A 23,751-nucleotide genomic window follows, 5' to 3' on the forward strand; every position below is an offset into this window, starting at 1 on the left:
TCCTTTTATTCTATCCCTCCTGAATGTTGAATATCCTTGGATGTTGAGTTCCCAGCCTTGATCATCCTGGAGCCACGTCTCTGTAATCCCAATCACATCATATCTGTTAACATCTATTTGCACAGTTAATTCATCCACCTTATTACGGATACTCCTTGCATTAATACACAAAGCCTTCAGGTTTGTTTTTTTAACACCCTTTGTCCTTTTAGAATTATGATGTAGTGTGGCCCTTTTTGTTTCTTGCCTTTGTTTACTCGGCCTTCCGCTATTGCTTTTTACCTTTCTACCATCTGTTTCTGACTCCATATTACTTCGCCCTGTCTCGCTGCATAGGTTCCCATCCCCCTGCCATATTAGTTTAAACACTCCCGAACTGCATTAGCAAATGTTACCCCCAGGACATCAGTTCCAGTCCTGCCCAAGTACAAACTGTCCCTTTTGTACAGGTCCCACTTCCCCCAGAACTGGTTCCAATGTCCCAGGAATTTGAATCCCTCCCTCTTGCACCATTGCTCAAGCCACGTATTTATTCTAACTATCCTGCTCCCTCTACTCTGATTAGCACGTGGCACTGGTAGCAATCCAGAGATTACTACCTTTGAGGTCCTACTTTTTAATTTAACTCCGAGCTCCCTAAATTCAGCTTGTAGGACCTCTTCCCGCTTCTTACCTATATCGTTGGTACCTACATGTACCACGACAACTGGCTGTTCACCCTCCCTCTCCAGAATGCTCTGCAGCCGCTCCGAGACATTCTTGACCCTTGCATCAGGGAGGCAGCATACCATCCTGGAGTCTCGGTTGCGGCCGCAGAAACTCCTATCTATTCCCCTTACAATAGAGTCCCCTATCACTATAGCTCTCCCACTCTTTTTCCCGCCCTTCTGTGCAGCAGAGCCACCCATGGTGCCATGAACCTGGTTGCTGATGCCTTCCCCTGGCAAGTCATCTCCCGCAACAGCATCCAAAATGGTATATCTGTTTTGGAGGTAGAAAACCGCAGGGGACTCCTGCACTACCTTCCTGCTCTTGCCTTGTCTCTTGGTCACCCATTCACTATCTGTCCCAACCTTTACCTGCGGTGTGACCAACTCACTAAATGTGCTATCCACAACATTCTCAGCATCACGCAAGCTCCAGAGTGAGTCCATCCGCAGCTCTAGTGCCGTCATCCGGTCTGTCAGGAGCTGCAGCTGGACACACTTCCTGCACACATAGTAGTCAGGGACACTGGAAGTGTCCCTGATTTCCCACATAGCACAGGAGGAGCATGACACGGGTCCGAGCTCTCCTGCCATGACTTAACCCTTAAATTAATTTACTTACTAAAATTTACTTAAACACCAAACAGCTACTTAGTAGTTCACTGTCAAATAAACCAATCTAAAAGTCAGTCTAAAAGAGAGTTATACTTACCAATCGAACAGCCAACCACTTACCAGCTTGGCTGTGATGTCACCTCTCGATTTCGCACCCCTCTATCTTTGTCTGCAGCTGGTTGGGCTGGTCTCTGGTCCTCCATCTTCTACTCTCGCACTCCTTATCAGCTGCTCTAATGTCAGCACTGGTAGGAAAAACAAGACAAAACAGCACCTGCCACCCCCTTTTGCCCGAACTTACCCACTTACCAAACTCACGAATGCCACTCTATGCTGCTGCATTCCATGCTCTGCACGAACTGCCTCTTTTTAAACTGTATCTTGGTCAGATGACTCAGTACTGGTCAGTCGTTTACAGAAGTAGTTTTAACTAGCTGCTAATTGCCTCCTACTGGAGAGTTACCTTGTTTTTCTCTGCCTAAACATGAAAGATTCCCAACTATTTAACTTTTCCCCTTTAAATTAAACTGCTACTTACTTAGAAGCTACTGGCAATTGCCACTAACAATTTACTCCAGCCTCCAAATGGTTTAAAGAGAATAACCCTTAAAACTCACCCACTTACCAAACTCACGAATGCCACTCTATGCTGCTGCACTCCGTGCTCTGCATGAGCTGCCTCTTTTTAAACTGTATCTAGGTCAGATGACTCAGTACTGGTCAGTCATTTACAGAACTGGTTTTAACTAGTTGCTAATTACCTCCTACTGGAGAGTTACCTTGTTTTTCTCTGCCTAAACCTGAAAGATTCCCAACTATTTAACTTTTCCCCTTTAAATTAAACTGCTACTTACTTAGAAGCTACTGGCAATTGCCACTAACAATTTACTCCAGCCTCCAAATGGTTTAAAGAGAATAACCCTTAAAACTCACCCACTTACCAAACTCACGAATGCCACTCTATGCTGCTGCACTCCGTGCTCTGCACGAGCTGCCTCATGGTACGATGTTGCTGACCTTATTAAACAATACATCCTCTGGCTTGTGCAAACAGCATCACAGAAAATTTGCCATTAATGTAATAAAAATGCTTTGTCCAGCAACCATTCCTTGTTACCCTTCAAATCACAATCAAATCTCTATGTCACGCTTAGACATAAACAACAATAATTTGTATTTATATAGCACCTTTACCTTAGTAAAATGTCCCAAGGCGCTTCACAGGACCGTTACCAAACAAAACTTAACACCGAGCCACATAAGAAGAAATTAGGGCAAATGACCAAAAGTTTGGTCAAAGAGGTAGGTTTTAAAGAGCATCCTAAAGGAGGAAAGAGAGATGGAGAGGTTTAGGGAGGGAGTTCCAGAGCTTGGGGCCCAGGCAGCTGAAGGCACGGCCACCAATGGTTGAGCGATTATAATCAGGGATGCTCAAGAGGCCAGATTTAGAGGAGCGCAGACATCTCGGGGGGTTGTGGAGCTGGAGGAAGTTACAGAGATAGGGAGGGACGAGGCCATGGAGGGATTTGTAAACAAGGATGAGAATTTTGCCTCCTTTCATCTCAGTAACATCAGCCGCTTCCATCCCTATCTCAGCCCATTTACCTCTGACACTCCCAACTGTCCCTCAGTCACCTCCAGACTCCGTTACTTCAGGCCAACCTCCCACCCTTTATGCTCATCCAGGTTACTGCCCTTATCCTGTCCCGCTCACTGACTTACATTGACTCCCAGTCCCTCATCCACCCCACACCTCCAATTTAAAATGCTCATCTTTGTGTTTAAATCCTCTTCATGACATCACCCCTCCCTATCTCTGTAACCTTCTATAATATTCCAACTGCCCCCACCCCACCTATAATGTATTTGTTTCATGGGTTCTTTGCTTAAGAATTCATAGCAACACATTGCTATTAAGAACTAATTGGTTTATTCGCAAAAGGTTTAACAATCACATTACACATTACCAGTTCATCCACCAGGCTCACAACCACCTGCCTCATCATGGATCCCCCGAACCCAACTGGCCGGGGTTTTATTGAGTCTTGCAAACATCACGTGACTGGCTAAGCCACTCACAACCCAACAGTTCAACAAAGCTGTGAGCATGCTCAGAGGTACCTACATTACATCACCAAAACTCTTAAGTTCTTCTGCCTCTGACCTTTCGTTCATCCTCTTCTCTCTTCGCCCCACCATTGGCGACTATGCTTTCAGCTGCCTAAGCCACACATTCTGGAATTCCTTCCCTCAATCCCTCTTTCTCTCTACCATCCTCTCTGGCTTCAAGACCTGCCTTCCAACCCACCTTTTGATCGCCCCTCCTGTGATATAATCTTATGACATCACCAAGACGCACACTACACACAAGATGGCTCCTAACATAAACTGTGATCATGTGACCTTGCCGATCCTTTATCATTTACAGCAGTGTTGCAGTATATCAGTAGTCCACTAGGGGGAGCTCCATCACACCTCATAATCTGTCTTTCTTTGGCTAGGGGTCAATCTTTCTCTTTGCGCCGCTGTGAAGCACCTTGTGACGCTATTTTACGTTAAGGACGCTCTATAAATGCAAGTTGTTGCTGCTGTTGATAAACTACCTTCGGTTTTAACAGATTCTTCGGGAAGTCTGTGTGAACCAGCTTGTTGTGACTGTTTACAGGAATGTGTGAATGGCTGATGAGCATGCTTTAATTATTCTGTGGTGGCATCTTCACGTACAGAATTAGGCTGTGTGTCAGCGTTAAGCGTCTGTAAAATATTGCTTTCATTCTTTAAAAATAAAAATGATGCAAGTACAAGAATCTTAGGGCCATCTTCACCTCCCTCCTTAATGCCATCTTTCATTCTCAGCGCATTCAGCAATATTCATCGCTTTGAAAGTTGACCAGTCGCTTCAATGAACATTATCTGGTTACCTTTCTCTTCCCTGACAACCAGATCTCCCCAGTTCATTCTCTTCACCCAATGTGTCCAATCCCTTCATTAATTGGCGTCTTATAATGTTGAAGGCATTATATTAATAAAAAGACTTGCATTTATATAGCGCTTTTCACAACCACCAGACATCCCAACACGCTTTACAGTCAATTAAGTACTTTTTGGAGTGTAGTCACTGTTGCGGCAGCCAATTTGCACACAGCAAGCTCCCACAAACAGCAATGTGATAATGACCAGATAATCTGTTCTTTGTTATGCTGACTGAGGGATAAATATTGGCCAGGACACTGGGGATAACTCCCCTGCTCTTGTTTGAAAGAGTGCCATGGGATCTTTTGCATCCACCTGAGAGAGCAGAAGGGGGGCTCGGTTTAACGTCTCATCTGAAAGACGGCACCTCCGACAGTGCAGCACTCGCTCAGCACTGCACTGGGAGTGTCAGCCTGGATTTTTGTTCATGGGGTGGGACCCGAACCCACAACCTTCTGACTCAAGACGCGAGTGTGCTGCCCCACTGAGCCACGGCTGACACTTCACTGAGTTCCCATCACTTCACTTATATGCAACCTGTTATTGTTTTGTACACTCAGGGTGAGTTGCAGGGTGTGACCAATGCTCAATGTTACACACAGAATCAGTGGGAGATCAGGGCTGACTAGCGGGCCTATGATTTAGAAGGAAGTTTCTGAGAGATGTGCTCAGAGACAGTGAGGTAAGTGTTGAAGTGTTGTTTTATTTTTAACTAGTCAATGCGAAACCTGATAAGATTGTTTTTCAGACACGACTGAAGTGTAACATGCTTCCACGCAAGAATGTATTGTGTGTAGAAGAACTCCGCGAGGCTGAGTACTGTCAGCTAAACTTAACACTAAGTTTTAACACTAACCTTAGTTTTCTTTATTACAACTCCAGAGTGCCTAAACAACATGGCAGTCAACCTTTTATACTGGCCCTGCACGTGTGTGCAGGTGACCATTAGGACTCCAACAGTCACGCCCTCTGGTGGCAAGTATTACATAGTTACATACATAACAGAATGTTTAATATTTAATAAGATAATAGATAATGAATCTCACCCCACTCACATACATGTCAACTACTCCCCTCCTTGAAAGTGCTAGCTGAGGATGAAGTACACGCCTCTGAATGTTGCAGGCCACAGTGACTTGTATCTGTCCGCCTCACAATTGCAAGAGATTTTCTATTCAGTGGCTGGTCACAGGGTGGTAAGCTCTCGCTTCCAGTTATCTCTCCCCCTGCCCTTGAGCGTGTTTGATGCCGTGATGGGGCAATACTTCCACGGGTGCCTCGCACATCCCTCACCTCGCTCGAGTTCGCAGGGCTCCTCGTACGGCCCAGCGATCAGGATTCCAACCGCCTGGGTTCAAACTCCCGCTGTCAACTGTCAGCCGTGGCTCAACTCTGGCCTCTGAGTTTAGAAAGTTGTGGGTTCAAGTCCCACTCCAGAGACTTGAACACCAAATCTAGGCTGACACTCCCAGTGCAGTGCTGAGGGAGTGCTGCACTGTCGGAGGTGCCGTCTTCCGGATGAGCCGTCAAACTGAGGTCCCATCTGCCCCCTCCGCTGTACAGAAAAGACCCCACGACACTATTTTGAAGAACAACAGGGGAGTTCTCCCCGGTGTCCTGGCCAATATTTATCCCTCAATCAACATCATTAAAACAGATAATATGGTCATAACCTCATTGCTGTTTGTGGGAGCTTGCTGTGCGCATATCGGCTGCCGCGGTTATTACATTACAACAGTGACTACACTTCAAAAAAAGTACTTCATTGGCTGTAAAGCGCTTTGGGACGTCCTGAGGCCGTGAAAGGCGCTATAGAAATGCAAGTCTTTCTTTTCTTCCCAGCAAGTGTTGACAGGGATGTAACTGGGGGTGTGGCCATCATAGCCGAGCCCAATCCAATCCTCTGACATCTGACAAGCTTCTATCAATCAAGAGCGAGAAACCTGGCTGATTTCCCCCCCCCCCCCCGGTTCTAGGCTAATGGTTAAAAATGTACCACCGGCCTGGTTGACATCCGTTGACTCAACACAGAAAGAGAGAAAGACTTGCATTTGTATAGCACCTTTCACAACCATCGGACATCTCAAAGCACCTTTGGAGTGCAGTCACTGTTGTAATGTGGGAAATGCGGCAGCCAATTTGCGCACAGCAAGCTCCCACAAACAGAAATGTGATACTGACCAGATAATCTGTTTTTTGACTGAGGGATAAATATTGGCCCCAGGACATCAGGGATAACTACCCTGCTCTTCTTCGAAATAGTGCCATGGGATCTTTTACATTCACTTGAAAGAGCAGGAAGGGCCTCAGTTTAATGACTCATCTGAAAGACAGCACCTCCGACTGTGCAGCACTCCCTCAGCACTGTACTGGAAGTGTCAACCTGGATTTTGTTTGCACTCAAGTCTCTGGAGGGGGGCTTGAACCCACAACCTTCTGACTCAGAGGTGAGCGTGCTGCCCACTGAGCCACAGACCAACGATTGGGCCTGGGCCTGGGCCCTTTCTGATCGGTACGGCTCAGTAGCATTTAGAGAGCCACCTTTATTCACCAAGCCGTAGGGGGAGTTATATCTAATTCATTTTTTTTATTGACTTCATTTCAGTCTTTGCAGTCGCACTTGTGGAAGTTTCTCTATTAATTAGCGTATATCTCTTGTTCCCTGACTTTTAGGCACTTTTAAATTTAACAAGATGATGAATGCATTCTATCACTGTTGGCATGGGGCCTTACTGGTAACCATGGGCAACAGGGGCACTACCTACCTCAGTTCCTTCCCGAATTGCCTAATTTAAAATACATTTATATTTACGGTGCCAATGAGTCACAGAGATAGATAGTTACACAAACGCTGTGAAAGAAAACTATTCTTGGGGCAGCCTGGGGCTGTGAAAACATCAGAAAATGAATCTCAGTCCACACACCTGAATAAATTATGTAAATGTATATTCAACTTATCTTTACCCCTACAGGCAGAAATACAGGACACCATATGGGCCCTGGTGCGTTAGGATATTTATACGCATGTTCCTGACCACATAACAGATGAATTAACAGCTGGTCAGCTCCACGAGTTGTAGAGGTTTCTTGTCACTGAGGTGCTTCCCAAGTGACATTTCACTCTTTGCTAAATGCAGACATCAGATCTGGGGCTGCTCGTTAGAAAGGAAAGGCACCTGCATCAGGACGTCTCAAAGCACTTTACAGTCAATGAACTACTTTTGGAGTGTAGTCACTGTTGTAACGTGGGAAACGCGGCAGCCAATTTGCGCACAGGAAGCTCCCACAAACACCACGTGAGAAATAATCTGTTTTAGCGATGTTGATTGAAGGATAAATATTGACCAAGACACCAGGGATAGCTCCCCTGCTCTTCTTCGAAATAGTGCCCTGGGATCTTTTATGTCCACCTGAGAGAACAGACAGGGGGCTCGGTTTAACGTCTCATCTGAAAGACGGCACCTCCGACAGTGCAGCACTCCCTCAGCACTGCATTGGGAGTGTCAGCCCGGAATTTTGCACACACGTCAGACTTGAACCCACGACCTATCTGACTCAGAGGAGAGCGTGCTACCCACTGAGCCACAGCACAGTAATTGGTGACTTTCTTTTCCCAGTGGAGAAGTGGGAATTAATATTTTTTGCAGGTCTACTTTGAGACATCTGAAGATCACAAAGCTCGGGTGAGAAAAGGCCATTTGGCCCATCAAGCTCACTCCTCCTTACATAGTCCACACATGGCCACCTCAGTCACGGATCCACCCCTTCCCCAACCCAAGCTCTCCACATGAATCAAGCTGATCCATTACAACAACAACTTGTATTTATATAGCGCTTTTAATGTAGTTAGATGTCCCAAGGCGCTTCACAGGCCCAAAAAATTAATTTGACACCGAGCCACACAAGAAATTACGGCAGATGACCAAAAGTTTGGTCAAAGAGGTAGGTTTTAAGGAGCGTCTTAAAGGAGGAAAGAGAGGTAGAGAGGTTTATGGAGGGAGTTCCAGAGTTTAGGGCCCAGGCAGCTGAAGGCACGGCCACCAAAGGTTGAGTAGTTAGAATCAGGGATGCTCAGGAGAGCAGAATTAGAGGAGCGCAGATAATTCGGGGGTTGTGGGACTGGGGGAGATTACAGAGATAGGGAGGGGCGAGGCCATGGAAGGATTTGTAAACAAGGATGATAATTTTGAAATCGAGGCGTTGCTTAACCGGGAGCCAATGTAGGTCAGCGAGCACAGGGGGTGATGGGTGAGCGGGACTTGGTGCGAGTTAGGACACAGGAAGCCGAGTTTTGGATGACCTCAAATTTACGTAGGATAGAATGTGGAAGGCCAGTCAGGAGTGCGTTGGAATAGTCAAGTCTAGAGATAATAAAGGCATGCATGAGGGTTTCAACAGCAGATGAGCTGAGGCAGGGGCGGAGACGGGCGATGTTACAGAGGGGGAAATAGACGGTCTTAGTTATGGTGCGGATATGTGGCCGAAAACTCAGTTCAGGGTCATCTATGACACCAAGGTTGCGAACAGTCTGGTTCAGCCTCAGACAGATGCTAGGGAGAGGGATGGAGTCGCTGGCTAGAGAACGCAGTTTGTGGCGGGAACCAAAGACAATGACTTCAGTCTTCCCAATATTTAAATGAAGAAAATTTCTGTTCATCCAGAACTGGATGTCGGACAAACAGTGTGACATTTTAGAGACCCGAATCTCGCAATAACGCTCAAAATGCTTTCTCGACAAGTATTGATTCAGTCCCTTCTTAAACCATAATCAACAAAAGGAAGGATCTGATTGGCTGAGTGGGCCTAATAATGTGCACTAAACCCAGCTGTTGGGTGGTTCTGAAGAATGCAGTTCAGAGACATCTGGATTTAAGATTAGAAATAGGAGGTGGGTGGGGGTGCTGACCCATCCACCTCCATGGCACGAACCTGGTATTGCAGTACTTCCAGGAACGGTGCAGTGGCTCTAGGCCTTTTGGCTAAGAGCATTGGCGCAGAGTGATCCTTGATGTGTGCAAGGTGACCTCTGGCGTTTGTGATTTGACAAAGAATTGGAAAGATTGGCTACGAAAAAAAAAAAAATCTGGATTTAAGATTAAATGACAGATTAATCAGTTTGAATGATGTTGGTTGAGGGATAAATATTGCCCAGGACACCGGGGATAACTCCATTGATCTTTTTCGAAATAGTGCCCTGGGATCTTTTACATCCACCCGAGAGCAGACATCTCATCCCAAAGACGGCACCTCTGACAGTGCAGCCCTCCCTCAGCACTGCATTGGAGTGCTTAGATTATGTGCTCAAGTCTCTAGTTCGGCTTTTACCCACGATCTTCTGACTCTGAGGCGAGGTTGTCCTCACTGAATCACGGCTGACACCAAGGGCAAAGTAAGAAGATTAAACGGTAGCTTTAAGGTGTTTGCCCAATGATTTTAGTTCCTCCAGAAACCCGTGTGGCAATCGCTGCTCACCTTCGCCTCCAGCATCATTAGTGCCACCAATGGGTGTCCCAATGGGAATTCTGGGCGGTAGAAGGGGAAAATCAATTGGGGGGCAGATTCTGAGGCCGTCCGCTGGTCCTGTCACACTCGCTACTGTCACACTCGCTATTGTCACACTCGTTACTGTCACCCCCCTACTATCACACTCATCTCTGTCACACTCACTGTCACACTCGCTACGGTCACACTCGCTATTGTCACACTTACTGTCACACTCGCTACTGTCACACTCGCTATTGTCACACTCGCTATTGTCACACTTACTGTCACACTCGCTACTGTCACACTCGCTATTGTCACACTTACTGTCACACTCGCTACTGTCACACTCGCTATTGTCACACTTACTGTCACACTCGCTACTGTCACACTCGCTACTGTCACACTCGCTATTGTCACACTCACTGTCACACTCGCTACTGTCATACTCATCACTGTCACACCCCCTACTGTCACACTCATCACTATCACACTCGCTACTGTCACAGTCACTACTGTCACACCGGATCCACGGACAGAGATGTTCTTACGTCATTTTGCCAGATTGAAGAAGTAGGAGAACTTTGTTACTCTTTTTTTTAGGGGGGTGCGGTGGGGAATGCTCCAGGCGAATGCTCCCAGCCCAACACAGTCGGAGCTGCCATCTTTTGGGCGAGACGTTAAACTGAGATTCCTGGGCACTATTTCGAGGAAGAGCAGGAGTGTTCTGGCCAATATTTATCCCTCAACCAACATCACTAAAACAGGTTATCCGGTCATTACCTTATTGATGTTGATGGGATCTTTCTGTACACAAATTGGCTGGCGCGCTTCCTACATTACAGCAGAGACTACACTTCAAAAAATGTACTTCATTGGCTGTACTGCGCTTTGTGACGGCCTGAGGTCATGAAAGGCGCTACAGAAATGCAAGTTCTTTCCCCTTTTTTTGTTGCACTCGGCAAATCTCGGACTGGGATGACCAACACAGTGAGAGAAACAGGAGAGTACGTCGTCACCCTGCCGAGTGGCGTTTAGAAGAAGAAAAATACAAACTCAAAATTTGGGCTGGATTTTCCGGTCCTTTGCGCTGCGGGTTTCGCCGCGGAGCGGCGGGAAAGGTGGCGGTGAAGTCTCCAGCGCCCCGCCGAGATCCCCCGGGTCGGGTTTTGTGGCGGCGCTGAGCAGCACCGCACCGCCAGGAAGAGCTGCACCGGGCCGGGTGTGCAACGCCTCTGGTTGCGAACACCGGCCTGCTGCCCGCAATGACCGCCTGGGCGGCCAGCATAGCCGGCGCCGAGGACGGCAAAGTACGCCGCAGGGTAAGCCCGAGTGTTTTTGTTTTGTTTTAAATCTTTGTGCGGTTTGTGTTTGTGGTGACGTGGGCAAAGTTTTATGAATGTTTTTTTGTGTGTGTGTGTGGGGGGGGGTTTTTTAGGTTTATTTTCACCTCCCCGCTAGGCGTCTCTCGGGGCCCGATTCTTCAGCTCGGGAGTTTCCCATCCTATCGCCACCCGAGGTGTACAACGCCTCCCTTAGCGCTGCGCCCCCTGACTCAAGGGCCCAGATCCCCAAACTTACCCTCCTGAGGCGCAAACTATTCCCGGCCGGTAACTTTCCCGTCCCGCCTCCGTTGTCGCCCCGGAAACATAAGCGCCAAAAATCCAGTTCCCAGCTGTCAACCGGAAGATCGTCGCAGGGGGTGCCGGTCAGTGACGAAGGCTGCTTCTGAAGGCAGGTATTGTATTGATTCAGCAAAGTCTGACCAGGAGCTTAAAAATCATAGCTCACGGCTTTCAATTGTGTGGTGCAATTAGTTTTGGGTCCCTGCTGCAGTGCTGCATCCCGTCAGCGATTACCAAATGTAAAAGTGACACAGCGGCGTGACTTCCTCGCCCAGTAAGTTGCTCCGTGACGCCTGTGTTCTTAAACCTCGTTATTAAGCAGTGTGCTTCGTGTCAGTGTGTCCCTGATCATCGCACCGAAGTGCCTGCAGCTGCTGGGGATGATTATTCAGCAGCTATAATGTCAGCACCAGTGGGCCAGGCAGGGCCTGTGAAGTTTACCCCGGCCCCTGGGATTACTCTGTCTATATAGTCTGTTAATTGCTCCACACTTGCAGGCAGCAGTTTCGAATAACGGCACAGCTCCCCATTCTTTAAAGGGGCTGCTCCTGAAATTCTGGCTGCACTTCAGTCCCACTCTCCTGATCTTTGGGCACCCTGTGCGGAGGGGAGCGGGTAGGTCCGAGAGCCTCCTCGTAGGACTGCTCCTGGGCACGGCCAAGGGTGCCATCAGCCGGTCCAGGCAGCGGGCGGTCGAGGGGGTCGTTCAACCTGACTGCCTGCCTCTCTTCCGCCCGGTCCAGGGTGTCCTTGGAGATGGAGCACGCGGTGTCCACCGGTACGCTCGCGGCCTTCCGCGAGAGGTGGGCACCGGAGGGACTGGAGTGCATCATCACGCCCAGCAACCAAATTTTAATTTGATTTTACGTTTTAAAGTTTAATTTGTTTTAATTGCCGGTGCTTTTAGTGTCCCCTTCCCTTTTATAGGGGACACTGGGGAAAAAAGGTGATTTTAGTGCCCAAAAAACCCCCCCCCAAAAAAAAACACAAAAAAACCCCCCAAAAAAACAAAAAAAAACAAAAAAAAAGGGCCTTGTAAATGTCTGGTGTGTCATCCAGGTCGGGTGGCACGGTTTAATGTTTTATGTTTTATAGGTAGACTCTAAAAGAGTTAACGGCACAGCCGCCACAAGCAGCTTCACCGTGTTCTCGCCTTCTGTCCCGAGTTACGAGTGTTATCACTTGTCGATACTCTCTCAGTTGCAGGCAGCGATTTTATTTCCCATTCTCTTTCCCCCTCAGTGGGCCGCGCGCTCGCTTTTGGAGTCAGAAGTTGGTGGGGTTCAAGACCCACTCCAGCGCAAAAAATCTAGGCTGATACTCCAGGGCTGTGCTGAGGGAGGGCCGTGCTGTCAGAGGTGCTGCCTTTCGGGCGAGACATTAAACCCACCGACAAGCCCGTTTACCATCGCTCAGGTGGATGTATAAGATCTCACAGAGGCTATTTCGAAGAACAGGGGAGTGCGGCCCGCTATCCCGGCCAATATTTATCCCTCAACCAATATCACTTTTTAAAAAAAAATGATCTGGTCACAGTCACTTATTGTGGGAGCTTGCTGTGCGCAAATTACAAAAGTGACTGCACTTCATTGACTGTAAAGCCATTTGGGATGTCCCGAGATCGTGAAAGGCTCTTATATAAATGTGAATTATTTCTTTCTTTAAGGAAGAGAAGAATGGACTTGGTAAAAGGCCGGAACTGGTGTCAGCTGTGGCTCAGTGGGTAGCACACTTGCCTCTGAGTTAGAAGGTTATGGGTTCAAGTCCAACTCCAGAGACTTCAACACATAAATCTAGGCCGACACTCTCGTGCACTGCTGAGGGAGTGCTGCACTGTCGGAGGTGCCATCTTTCGGATGAAACGTCTGCTCTCTCAGGTGGATGTAAAAGATCCCACAGCACTATTTTGAAGAAGAGCAGGGGAGTTATCCCCCCGATGTCCTGGACCAATATTTATCCCTCAATCAACATAACAAAAACAGATTATCTGGTCATTATCACATTGCTGTTTGTGGGAGCTTGCTGTGTGCAAAATGGCTTCTGCTTTCCGACATTACAACAGTGACTACACTCCAAAAGTACTTCATTGGCTGTAAAGCGCTTTGAGACATCCGGTGGTCATGAAAGGCGCTAGTCTTTCTTTTTTTCTTGGTGAATAGTAAAGGAAAGCTTGCTGGCCAAGATGCCTGTCTTGTTTTGTTGGAAGGCGAGGACAGATAAGCAGAGGGTAACAAAAGGCAGCTGCTTCACTGGACTCTGAGAAACCGTCCCCTAAACAGCAGCCTGTTCTGCCCAGCAACAAACTTAGAAAAGAAGTAACAGGCCACAAGGCCAGGACGTATTGACTGCTGCAGAGATAAGAAATCAGGCTGGAAGAACAGTCAGAATGGAAAACACGGCCAAATATGGCATTCACAAGCCTGAAGGAGGAAAAACGTACAAAAATCTCAATTTACAATGATTTTTTCCTGGAGAAACCACGTTAGAACAAGACGTGGGAGAGCAAACTTCTTATCTCCCAAGAAAAAGAACGTGATTACCCCATTGTTCTTGAGCTGCGCTCTCTGGAAAGGTGTCATTCTGCTGGAGAGCAGTAAGCTGCGGATACAGTGTAGTGCTGCAGCCCTTTAAGGCTGCAACGGTTTTGTTTCCTTAATGTGTGATTGCTGAGGTCAATTAGTGGCTACAGATATCCTGACTCCTGCGGCAATGAGGTATTTTCTTGAACTGCAGGAATTTCTCTGCAGAGTGCACTAGATTCATTTCCTTACCCCTTTTTTTAGCATTTTTTAACCTGTGACACAAATTTGCATAGGTAGGTGTGACACTTAGGCGTGACAGATAAAACAAGCGCGAGGTACAATGTAGCTTATTAAAAAGACGGACTTGCATTTATATAGCGCCTTTCACGACCACCGGATGTCCCAAAGCGCTTTACTGCCAATGAAGTGCTTTTTGAAGTGTAGTCATTGTTGCCATGTGGGAAACGCGGCAGTCAATTTGCGCACAGCAAGCTCCCACAAACAGCAATGTGATAATGACCAGATAATCTGTTTTAGTGATGTTGATTGAGGGATAAATATTGGCTAGGACACTGGGAAGAACTCCTCTGCTGTGATTCGAAATAGTGCCGTGGGATCTTTTACATCCACCTGAGAGAACAGACGGGGCCTCGCTGTAACTTCTCACCTGAAAGACGGCACCTCCGACAGTGCAGCACTCCCTCAGCACTGCACTGGAGCGTCAGCTGAGATTTTTGTGCTCAAGGCTCTGGAGTGAGACTTTATATATATATATATAATATATATTATATAATATATATTATATATATATATATAAAAAAAAATACATTTGGTATCTGTTTGCTCTTCTCATAAAATGTACACAAATACAAAAGGTCTAGCAGTACGATGGCTGAATGACGTAACGTCAAGACAAATGGGTAGAAAATGTCCCTGGAGAGGAGCGTTATTGCTTTGGAAGAAACAGGTTTATAGTCTCAGAGACCCCCAAGTTCATAAAAAGAAACCATAGTTATAAATCAAATGCACGTTTCTTTTTTCTAACTATGTGACAGCGTTACTAAACCGTGACAGTTATGTCCCCACATATTCAATAGAAAAAAAAATGTCACAGGAGTTCATGTTTCTCGGTTGCCGCTGCCTGTTTACAATTTTCACTCCAGCATCTTAATTAAGTTAGTGTGTCCACAGAAGCATGACAGCCAATTCCCCACGCACCCACTTCCACAGGAATAAAGACTCGGGTTAGCAGAAACTGCCGATTACGTCCCGGTTTTGAGGTGAGGGTTCAACGTGTTTCATTCGCTCCACAGTTTTCTTGCCACAGGTATGAAAGCTCCTCCTCTCCCAACCCCTCCCCAAACACCCATTGCCAGCTCCGTGTGCAAGCGTAGAATGGGTCAGTAGCCTATTCCACCATGGGGGGGAGAAGCATCAGAGCTAATCCTGATCACCTTTTTTTATTGTTACTCGCTCATGGGATGTGGGCGTCACTGGCAAGGCCGGCATTTGTTGCCCATCCCTAATTGCCCTCAAGAAGGTGGTGGTGAGCCGCCTTGAACCACTGCAGTCCGTGTGGTGAAGGTGCTCCCTCAGCGCTGTTGGGGAGGGAGTTCCAGGATTTTGACCCAACGACCATGAAGGAACGGCCAATATATTTCCAAGTCAGGATGGTGTGTGACTTAGAGGGGAATGTTTGTGGTGGTGTTCCCATGCGCCTGCTGCCCTTGTCCTTCTAGGTGGTAGAGGTCGCGGGTTTGGGAGGTGCTGCCGAAGAAGCCTTGGCGAGTTGCCAAAGAGTTATACATTTTCCAAGAGGGTGCACTGGATCAGTCGAGGAGCTCCTGGCTGTTTATCTTCTCTCGGGACCTTAAGGCCAATCATGGCACCTCTTATTGCTGCATCAATCACAGTGCTCCTTATTTAGGGTTGCCAACCCTCCAGGATTCCCCTGGAGTCTCCAGGAATTAAAGATTGATCACTCGGACACTGCTAGGACCAATTTGGAAGAAAAATCACAGGGGGCAATAAATAACATTGTACGTGGTTTTCATTTTCTTTGAACCCTTTTGTTTATGTTATAAAAATACTGGAGATGGTGAAAACGGCTATTTGGCCAAGTGGGGCAGGGCAGTTCGAGGTCATGTGATGAAACCTCCAGGAATATGTCTAACCAGTGTTGGCAACACTAGACTTATTGCTGCACCAATCATGGTGCCCCTTATTGTTGCACCTCCGGGTCTGTATGACTCCATACGGGTACTGCAATGTGCACCTGTCCACCGAGCCATTGGCAGCCGCACCCACTTTCTATTGGAAGGTTTTTAATTCTCTTACACACCCAGGAGAGTGTCGATCTGTGAATATTGGGTTGGTGTCGAATACTCACGTGCAATGAGAGTGGAGTGTCTCCTCCCTCCTCACCCCCCCCCTCCCTTCCCCCCACCCCCGAGCAGTGGGGTACTCACATCCAATGGGAGCTGGGGCACCCTTCCTGGTAGGGAGTTGTGAGCCCGGCTAAGATCCTGTCCAGGTAAAAAGGACATAACTTAGTTACAACCCATTTCTTAGCTACTGGATCTAAAGCCGCTGAAGAAATGGATTGCCTCGTGTGTCGTTAGGTACGGAAGAAGTGTTGTGTATCTGTAAAGCATGCACTCCCATGTTCCGCCATCAGGGAGTGCATCCCCTGAAGTCCCAAGGGATCCCAGCATCCCTTTGGAGCACTGTACATAAGCCGGCCCCTACGGCCTGTTCCTCACTCTGGAGTGTCTTAATAAAGACTGAGGTCACTGTTACTTTAACCTCCGTGTGTGCAGTCTCATCAGTGTCAGGAACACAACAACTGGCGACGAGTATACAAATCCAACGCAAAGATGCAGCAAACTGTGGTCATCCTGGAGAAGTTCTCAGAGGGTGAGGACTGGGAAGCCTATGTCGAACGGCTAGACCAGTACTTTGTAGTCAATGAGCTAGATGGAGAAGGAAGCGCTGCAAAAAGGAGAGCGGTCCTCCTCACGGTCTGCGGGGCACCGACCTATAGCCTCATGAAGAATCTTCTGGCTCCAGTGAAACCCACAGATAAGTCGTATGAGGAGCTGTGTACACTGGTTCAGGAGCATCTTAACCCGAGGGAGAGTGTGCTGATGGCGAGGTATCGGTTCTACACGTGCCAGCAATCTGAAGGTCAGGAAGTGGCAAGCTACGTCGCTGAGCTAAAGCGGCTTGCAGGACAATGTGAGTTTGATGGCTACCTGGAGCAGATGCTCAGAGACCTTTTTGAACTGGGCATTGGCCACGAGACCATCCTACGAAAACTATTGACTGTAGGGACACTGACCTTCAGTAAGGCCATTGCGATAGCACAGGCGTTTATGTCCACCAGTGATAACACCAAACAAATCTCTCAGCACACAAGTGCTAGCAATGTTCATAAATTAACTGGAACTGTGTTTGTGAGCAGAAATGTACAGGGCAGAAACCACGAGTCTGCAACTGCCAGCAGGCCGCAGGTGACCCAGATGACTGAGAGTCCGCAACAAAGAATGAATGCAAGGCAATTCACACCTTGTTGGCGTTGTGGAGGCTTCCATTCAGCCTACTCATGGCGCTTCAAAGGGTATGTTTGCAAGAGCTGTGGAACAATGAGGCACCTTCAACGAGCTTGCAGTCGAGCTGCAAGCTCTACAAAACCTGTTAACCACCACGTGGCAGAGGAAGATCGGTCCATGGTGGATCAAAGCAATTTCGAGCCTCAGAGAAAGGAGGCAGATACTGAAGTACACGGGGTGCACACATTTTCGACCAAATGTCCACCAATAATGCTAAATGTCAAATTGAATGGCTTACCCGTAGCCATGGAACTGGACACTGGCGCTTGCCAATCCATCATGAGTAAAAAAATGTTTGAGAGACTGTGGTGCAACAAGGCACTCAGCCCAGCCCTGAGCCCCATCCACACGAAACTGAGAACGTACACCAAAGAGCTTATCACTGTCCTGGGCAGCGCCATGGTCAAGGTCACCTACGAGGGCACGGTGCACGAACTGTCACTCTGGGTTGTCCGGGGCGATGACCCCACACTGCTTGGAAGGAGCTGGCTGGGCAAAATCCGCTGGAACTGGGATGACATCCGAGCGCTAGCACATGTCAATGAGGCCTCGTGTACCCAGGTTCTTAACAAATTTCCTTCCCTTTTTGAGCCAGGCATTAGAAACTTTTCCGGGTCGAAGGTGCGTATCCACTTGGTCCCAGAGGCACGACCCATTCAACACAATGCGCGAGCGGTACCTCACATGATGAGGGAGAGAGTGGATCGTGGGCACAGTGATAGCTAAAGAGAGTAGGGTATTTGTAGTCAAACTAGACAATGGACAAATTTGCAGAAAGCACCTGGACCAAACGAGGCTGCGGTTCACAGACTGCCCTGAACAATCCACAGCAAACACCATCTTTTTCGAGCCCACAATACACATCAAAGGATCAACGACACCACCCCGGACCAGGAAATCGAACCCATCACGCCCAACAGCCCAGCAAGGCCAGGCTCACCCAGTAACCCTGCAGGGCCAACAACACGCCAGCCCAGCGAGGGCACAGCCAACACACCAGAACAGACATTTGTACCGAGGCGGTCCACCAGGGAAACAAAGGCTCCCGACCGCCTCACCTTGTAAATAGTTTTCACTTTGACTTTGGGGGGAGTGATGTTGTGTATCTGTAAAGCATGCACTCCCATGTTCTGCCACCAGGGAGTGCATACCCTGAAGTCCCAAGGGATCCTAGTATCCCTTGGGAGCACTGTATGTAAGCCGGCCCCTAAGGCCTGTTCCTCACTCTGGAGTGTCTTAATAAAGACTGAGGTCACTGTTGCTTTAACCTCCCTGTGTGCAGTCTCATCTGTGTCAGGAACACAACAGAAGAACTAGCAACACAGGTCCTCCTCTGTACACACACCGTCATGTATTTGCTTCATGGGCTCTTTGCTTAAGAATTCGTAACAACACATTGCCATTAAGAACTAGTTAGTTTATTAGCAAAAGGTTTAACAATCACTCAGCATTTTATAGTTCATCCACCAGGCTTACACTCACCTGCCTTTTCATGGATCCCCTGAACCCAACTGGCCGGGGTTTTATTGAGCCTTGTGAACATCACTCCCAGCTCAACAGCTCCACCAACCTGTGAGCATGCTCACAAGGTGCATACATTACACACACCATCTCCGTCAGAGAGAGGAGTGAGGTTACTCACCTAAGGCAGCCACTCATTTGGATGCAAGAGGAATGGGATGGAGGTCTTTGGGCGGGTGCTCGGGGCGAGGGAGAAGTCACCAGTCGTAAAACGTTCCGTCAGCACTGCTAGGATGGGGGAACTCGCCGCGTTAGGAATGGTGGGTGCAAGTGACAGCTTGGCGCCTGGAAGAATGCAGCCTGCGTCACCTTTGCATTTTCAGTTCTTACAGGCACGGGCGGAGTGACCAGAGGACACTCTCACTGCTCCTTTAAAAACAGGCCTCAAGTTCGGCAATTGTGGCCTTGTGTATTATTCAATACCAAGCATGGCGGCTAAACTCCTTCCCTCAGAAACACAGGGCTCCGTATCTCTCTATCACTGAAAGGGTACATGTGACAACCTGCTGAAGGATTCTGGACTTTTCAATGTGGAATTTTATACTAATTTCTTTTTTTTAAAAAAAAGGAAAACTAAAAGAATGGGTAGAAACCCTGAATGAGCTGCCGGCTCTCTGCATGAGCACCTCAGCCAGTCCCACTCCCCCGCCCTTTCCCCGTAGCCCTGCAATTGCTTTTCTTTCAGGTACTTATCCAACTCCCTCTCGAAAGCCATGATTGAGTCTGCCTCCACCACCCTTTCAGGCTGTGTAAAAACGTTTTTCCTTATGACGCCTTTGGTTCTTTTGCCAGTCACCTTAAATCTGTCCCCTCTGGTTCGTGACCCGTCTGCCAATGGAGACAGTTTCTCTCTATCTATTCTGAATGTGCATAACAACAAAGAACACAGAGCTTGGCTGAAATCAGAAGCCATGCTGGGAAGTCGACCAAGTTCGAAAGGTATCATGGATATTATTATTGTTGTGGACTAACTGCTGTGCACAAGAGACTTGCTGTACTTTCGGGCCGATAAGGACAAGGTGAGAGATAAATGAACCATAACAAATCCGTGAGAAAGAGAGAAAGGGGGAAATAAACCACCAACAAGCTGTAGTGAACAAGCAAAGAGAGCTACGACACCAGCCATTTCATAGCGATTTGGAGACAACAGAATTAGAAGCAGCTCACAGATTTATTTGAGTTGTACTCCCGGATAAGATTGTAAGAATCTTTATCTGTAAAACTGTGGTGTCTTAATACAGAAAGACTTGCATTTATATAGCGCCTTTCACAACCTCAGGACGTCCCAAAGCGCTTTACAACCAATGAAGTACTTTTTGAAGTCCAGTCACTGTTGTAATTTAGGAAATGCGGTAGCCAATATGCGCACAGCAAGCTCCCACAAATAGCAAGGGTCATCGACCTGAAACATTAACTCTGTTTCTCTCCACAGATGCTACCTGACCCACTGAGATTGCCAGCATTTTCTGCTTTTATTTCAGATTCCAGCATCCGCGGTATTTCGCTTTTGAATAAGATAATCTGTTTTAGTGATGTTAGTTGAGGGTCTAAATATTGGCCCAGGACACCGGGGATAACTCGCCTGCTCTTCTTCGAGCTAGGGAGCATAGTTTCAGGATAAGGAATGGTCCATTTAAAATGGAAATGAGGAGGAATTTCTTCTCTCAGAGGGTCGTCAATCTTTGGATTTCTCTTCCCCAGAGAGCTGTGGAGGCTGGGTCATTGAATATATTTAAGGTGGAGATAGACAGATTTTTGAACGATAAGGGAGTCAAGGGTTATGGGGAGCGGGCGGGGAAGTGGAGTTAAGGCCAAGATCAGATCAGCCATGATCTTATTGAATGATGGATCAGGCTCGAGGGGCCAAATGACACTCCAGCTCCTATTTCTTATGAAATAGTGCCACGGGATCTTTTACGTCCACCTGAGAATGCAGATGAGGCCTCGGTTTAACATCTGATCCGAAAGACCGCACCTCCAACAGTGCAGCACTCTCTCAGCACTGCACTTGGACTGTCAGCCTAGTTCACGTCTCTGGGGTGGGGCTTGAACCCACAACCTTCTGGCAGAGGCGAGAGTGCTGCTCACTGAACCACGGCTGAGACAGTCAATAAATAATGTCAATAAAACCAATGATTCAGAAATGTTTTTTCAGCCCTCGACTGATTCTGACCTCTCGTACCCTAAGGAGTTAAAAACCCGCCACGGCGAAATGGCGGGGAAATGCCTCGCCCCATAAAACCGACGGCCCCATAAACTGACAGCCCCGCAGGATTTTGGAAACCTTTGTGACATTCGCAGCCAGAAACGCTTCAGCAACTCCGGAATTAACAGCAGTAAAACGTTCCCGAGTCACTAAGACAGAAGCGGGAGATAGAAAGCAATTGTTATTGGCTTTCTACTGTCGTGTTGACAGAGGCAGTCAGCATCACTGTCAAACCGCTCAATGTTAAGTGGCAGCTCATCTGAATAACTTTCAGAGCCCAGATATTCACAGACAGAACACGCAGAGGGAGACCGATAAGTGACGGCCATCTTAGCGCTCGATCACCGGCTGCAGTTTCTCAAAGCAAAGTTCATGCTTCAGATAATTAACTCATTCAATCATTGCTGCTTGCTGATAGTAAGAGGTTAGCACAGACTTCCTTCCACACCCCCTCGACAGATCCACTCCCCTCCTTAAGGTGTGTTCTTTCCCGACACACTCCTCTATACAGCACTAATACCCTCCGTATAGCACAGTACAGGGCTCTCCTGTACATAAGAAATAGGAGCAGGAGTCGGCCATTTGGCCCCTCGAGCCTGCTCCGCCATTCAATAAGATCATGGGCTCAGCTCCACTTCCCCGCCCATTCCCCGTAACCCTTTATTCCCTTATTGCTCAAAAATCTGTCTATCTCCGCCTTAAATATATTCAATGACCCAGCCTCCACAGCTCTCTGCGGCAGAGAATTTCATAGATTTACAACCCTCAGAGAAGAAATTCCTCCTCATCTCAGTTTTAAATGGTAGCGGCCCGTTATTCTGAGACTATGTCCCCTCATTTTAGTTTCCCCTATGAGTAGAAATATCCTCTCTGCATCCACCTTGTCGAGCCCCCTCATTATCTTCTATGTTTCGATAAGAAAGTGTGGTAGAAGCAGTAACCCTCATCACATTTAAAAAGTACTTGGATATGCACTTGAAGTGCCGTAAACTGCAAGGCTATGGACCTAGAGCTGGAAGGTGGGATTAGGCTGGGTAGCTCTTTTTCAACCGGCACGGACACGATGGGCCGAAATGGCCGCCTTCCGTGTCGTAATTTTCTATGATCCTGTACATCTCTACCACTTCCTCCATACAGCACAAGGCCCTCCTGTACATCTCTATCCCAGTTTAAAGCATCTGAGTTATCAACATAGGCTAAATGAGTTGGAACTCCACACTTTTTAGAGAAGCGTAGACTTAAGAGGCAATCTGATTGAGGTTTATAAGATAATGAAGAGAATAGATTATGTTCCAGCTGACAGTTTGTTTCAATTAAATAGCTTAGGCAGGACCAGATGTCACAAATTGAAGTTGTACAAGGCCAAATCTAGATTGGATGTCAGGAGGTGGTTCATTTCCCAGAGACCTCTGGGACAGGCTGCCATCTCGTGCAGTGGTCGCTGATTCGCTGAATTCCTCCATGTGAGAGCTGGACCTGTTTCTGGTCGCGGCGGCGATCACCTCTTACAGAAGGTAGGTACTGCAGGGAATTCCGGACCAGAGTGATCTCCTGGACTAGTTTCGATCGCCTATTTGGGTCGGAGAGGAATTTCCCAGATTTGTTTTCCCCAAATTGGCTTGGCATTTTTTTTTTTTATTGTTTTTTTTTGCCTCCCCCAAGAGATCACCTGGTTTCTGGTAGGGTGGAGACTGTATAGGCTCGATGGACCAGGGGGTCTTTACCTGTTTGCCATTGTTCGTATTGTATCCCTCTCGAAAGTGCGGGTCAAGCCATTGGGGAAGTGTGAGGAGGTTTTGAAAGTGGAGAGAGAACCAGAGGTGGAGAGGGTTCCAGAAAGGAGGATCGAGACAGCTGAAGGCCCCATGACTGTTGGGGGGGGTCCAAAACTAGGGGCCATAAATATAAGATAGTCACTAAAAAATCCAATAAGGAAATCAGGAGAAACTTCTTTACCCAGAGAGTGGTGAGAATGTGGAACTCGCTGCCACAGGGAGTGGTTGAGGTGAATTGTATCGAGGCATTTAAGGGAAAGATGGATAAACACATGAGGGAGAAAGGAATAGAGGGATATGCTGATTGGGTTAGAGGAAGTAGGGTGGGAGGAGGTTCGTGTGGAGCATAAACACAGACATGGGCCTGTTTCTGTGCTGTAAATTCGATGTAAAGTACAAAACCGTATCACATCAACAAGTCTGGAGCACAAAAACGCCCCACAATTCAGAAATTGGCTCAGTGGATAGCACTCTCACCTCTAAGTCAGAAGGTTGTGGGTTCAAGTCTCACTCCAGAGACTTGAGCATATAAATCTAGGCTGACTTTCTCAGTGCAGTGCTGAGGGAGTGCTGCACAGTCGGGATGAGATGTTAAACCGTCTGCTTTCTCAGGTGCACGGCCTGAGTTAGAGAATTTGATGCGTATATTAGCCTACATAGGGCTTGAACTAACGCTGGCACAGAACAATTACAATCAAATAAACTCAACAAGAAA

The 23,751-nt window shown here is 47.6% G+C and overlaps 1 protein-coding gene across 1 annotated transcript in view; it reads right to left on the reverse strand.

The window, feature by feature from the left end:
- ovca2 (OVCA2 serine hydrolase domain containing) overlaps positions 1 to 11,426 on the reverse strand; it is a 53,840-nt gene extending 42,414 nt beyond the window's left edge. The window contains exon 1 of the mRNA XM_070858051.1: positions 11,358 to 11,426. The gene's annotated coding sequence lies outside the window, so the exon portion shown is untranslated. The remainder of the gene's footprint in view (positions 1 to 11,357) is intronic.
- Between the last annotated feature and the right edge of the window lie 12,325 nt (positions 11,427 to 23,751).

The sequence above is a fragment of the Pristiophorus japonicus genome, chromosome 16, assembly GCF_044704955.1.
Source record: "Pristiophorus japonicus isolate sPriJap1 chromosome 16, sPriJap1.hap1, whole genome shotgun sequence".
Taxonomy (NCBI): Eukaryota; Metazoa; Chordata; class Chondrichthyes; family Pristiophoridae; genus Pristiophorus; species Pristiophorus japonicus.